Below are 4106 nucleotides of genomic sequence, written 5' to 3'. Positions count from 1 at the left end.
TTGGACTTGCTACGACCTCTTAATTATTGTATGTATTCAGTTCTCCCCCTATTCTCTATGACAAGGGCCTGTGCACCATTTGTATCAGTTGACTTTCTTCTTGTCTCCTCGTTGAACAAGCTACTAGTAACTGTACTCATAGTGACCACATCATTCGGAGCTGCATTACTAATTGTCATAACCAAGGTTTCTCAACTATCGGGCAATGATCCCAAAAGCAACAAAGCTTGTAACTCATCTTCTAAGGTCATCTTGATCACTAACAATTGATTGAGCAGGCTCTGGAACTCATTTAGATGCTCAACAATACTTGTACCTTCTCTAAATTTCAGATTCACCAGTTTTTGGATCAGAAATGCCTTGTTAGCTATAGTTTTCTGCTCATATAGCGACTCCAGCTTCTTCCACAACTTATGTACGCTCGTCTCACTCGCTACATAGTGGTATATGCTGTCATCAAGCCATTGTCTGATTTTACCGATCGCCTTTCGATTCAATTTAGCCCAATCAGTAGCGGCCATATCTTTCAGCTTTGCACTATCTCCTTCTTACGGTTCATACAAATCCTTGCAGTAAAGGATATCCTCCATTTTGGATTTCCATATCTGCCAGTTGTTGTTTGTCAACTTGATCAAGGTGCTACTACCTTCCATCACAACCTACAAAAGTACTCTCAAAAGAAACCCGAGCCTCTAATACCATTTGTTGGGGTTTCTACCTTTCAATAATAAATAAGAGAAATGCAATTGTGTAATCAACCAAGAAAAAATGGGTTAAATTGAGCACCGTACGGATTAGTGCCAACGATTCAATATTCAAGTGCACAAGCCAAAGTAAATAAACAATCAAGTACAATCATACAAAAGACACCAAATTTACGAATCCTCTCAACTTGGAGAGTAAAAAACCATGGGGCACACCGGTATACCAACAAAACGGTACAATTGTTCTTCTCAAGTTTTAGCCCTAAACTTGAGGTATATACTTGCTAATAGAGAGATAATATAAGAGGTAACACATTACGGGAAATACCCGCTTCAAACTCCAATTTCATCTAAACCTAAACAAACCCTAGATTTGAGAAAACTAAGAAATACTCTTCTTACAAGCTGGGAAAAACTCAATCAAGGCAATGGAATCAAAGAGATCGCCTTTCTCTTTTTTTTTTCTTCTTCTTCACCACCTTCTATTTCTCTCTCCTTCTCTCTCTCCATCTTCCTCTTTGTCGCACAAAAAATAATGGGGAAAGGGAAAGGATTTATTTATTTATTTATTTTGTTACGATTTCTGGGCTGGACCCAACGTGGCCCAACACCAACAGTAATTGATTTACATTTGTTAGAATAAAATAATTTTAAGTGAAGGGTGAAAGAAGAAGAAGCAAACTCAATTCACCTTAAACCTCGTAACTGATTTATTTAGAAAAACAAAACTGAAAAAAGCAATTCATCGAAACCGATTATGATATTAGGTGATAATTATGTATTATAAGTCAGTCTGTCCCATTCTAGAAAGGCGGGATTGATCAGAGATTGATATTCACTATGAGTGGGAAAATAAAAGAATGTGTCTTAAGAGAACTTTAGTCATAGAATCTGACATATGACCTAGAACTTTGAAGATGAACAAGAGTACAAATTCTAATACAATTAGAATAACCTACAAATATGGAATTCTCTCCTAAATAGACTAGAAGACTATCAACGCCTATATAAGGAATAGGGGCACCACACTTACAAGTACATGAAATCTTACATACTTACTGACTTTATCATTAGAGTGAGTGGCCGGACAATCCCGTCTAGCGCTTTCTAATTTTTTTTTACAGGTACTCCGAAGATTAAGATCAGCCTTTGAAAATCCTTGTTGATAGCTTGTTTTACCCGACCAAGTTATCAATTAGCGCTGTATATGAAAATTTTCGTGCAAATCCTATCCAATCAAGCAATTGGAATTGACAGAGCGAAGATGTTCGTCCACCAGGAACTACGTATGGAATCAATAATTCCTCGACTAGACTCCAATTTTCTCTGCAGACCAGTCAATCATCTTAGTGTCGACCTAGACCTGTCATCCCGATCTTTCAGTCTTTGAGGAGAAATCTTCTCAACAATTTTATGCCGGAGCAAATTTTCGATGGAAATTACACTTGAAGGTCCAACTCTAGTCGAAAATCTTTCGGCTGCTTGGCAAAGGGAGATGGGACAAAGGCCGCCGGCACCTTTGTCTCAAGCTTCGATCTAAGCCAACTAATAACAAAAAATAAAAAGACATAGAGAAACGAGACAAAAATACACAAAGCAACAAAAATGGGCAGATCAGTTTCATGGTGCTGATTAGCTATACACACACAGTCGATCAGTTATGCAATGCTACGGGCAACTCTGTACTTCAAATTTTGATAGTTTGTCTGATCTCAACGTTTTTAAATTTCAAAAACACTCAAAATTGAAAATAAATATCAAAATACAAAACAAAAGAGTGTAATGACACAAAAAAGTAAATAAAATAAAGTAAAAAGTAAGATAGAAAAGAAAGAACTAGTTATCAGCATATAAGGACATGCAATAACTAAATCAAACACACAATAATAATAGTAAAAGAAATAAAATCCAATCAATTAACATGAAGAATAATTAATTATCACGTGAGGCAGACAAATCATATGATAATTAAATAAACCCTAATCAACCATTAACATGTAAAACAAACAGATTTTTAAACATGCAGATTACTAAGGTAGATCTAAAGGAACAAACAATTAATTAAAGTAGATATAATCATATAGCAAACTCAAAAGAGAAACTAATTAACTATATCATATGAGAGTAGACCGATCCCGAGGAAAGGATTAATTAAAAGACATATTCTACTTATCAATATATAGATATAACATAAAAAAATAAATTATTTATTAACATCCTAAAACATACAAATCTTATTAAAATGAAACTAAAACCTTATTATCATATGCAAATTAATCAGATCCAACCTAGCAGATTATAAATCCTAATAATTTATAAGCATGTGAAGGCAGATAATTTCAGGTCTAGCTATATAATAAATAAAATAAATAATAGGCATATGAAACATACAAATTAATAAAAAGGCAATAACAAAAGACAAACAAAAGCATAAAAATTAAGCAAATAAAATAAAAAGAGACAATGATATAAGAATTCTCAGGTTTTCACTGTGTTCAGGTACTTCACGAGTCTCAAAAGGTGAGGAAGGTTCAAAGGTCAACTAGGATATCTGTCTTTCAGAGTATTTTAGTGCAAAGTTAAAAACTCAAGACGTTCTATTTAATTTCCTAGAAAGTATCAGTTCTTTACCTAATGGATTTTCCTTTCTATTTATAGATAAAAGAGGAAACCTTATGAATCACATAAAAATAATTACAAATAATTTAAGAAAATAATCTATGATATTTAAAGATAATTCAAATCTTTAAAAATTTGATTTAAATAGATAAATTAAGGTTAAAATCTTGATAATATCAATAATTTTTTTAAAAAAAAATCGGATTTGATAATTATTTTCGTTAAAAGTGCCAATTATCTCTAATTTTTGAGAAATGACACTTTATAGCCCATCGGCACTGTGGACAACTGATCGAACTATGTTATAGTCGATCGACATTATGCTACAACCAATAGATACTATACTCAGCCGATCAGCTGTACAAGTTGTCATATAGGAAAAATGATTAATTTTCACTGTTTAGTCAAATTTGATCCAATTTTAATCGTTTTTCTTAAGTTTAGGCAAATTATTAGAAAATTTGACTTTTTTGACTAAGTTAACAAAAGATCTTTACTAAAATTTTGATTTTTCAATTTTCATAAGATTTAACAATGAAATTTAATATTAGATTTTTAAAAATTCCTCAATATCTAATTCCAAAATCGAGTGCTTACAGAAGTTTACAAAGTTTCTATTTCTAAAGCGAGAGAAGGGCACAAATTACATATTTTTGTTGATTTTGTATTTGAATGGGCCAAAAATTAGTTTAGGGACAATGTGCACCAAATACTAAATATTAAAGGCAAAAATGGATCTTCCCCTATATTTAAATTGGCCTATAGCATCAAGCTACTTCTCAG

This window comes from Ricinus communis, chromosome 3 (genome assembly GCF_019578655.1).
Source record: "Ricinus communis isolate WT05 ecotype wild-type chromosome 3, ASM1957865v1, whole genome shotgun sequence".
Classification (NCBI taxonomy): domain Eukaryota; kingdom Viridiplantae; phylum Streptophyta; class Magnoliopsida; order Malpighiales; family Euphorbiaceae; genus Ricinus; species Ricinus communis.
This window is presented reverse-complemented; position numbering follows the sequence as displayed.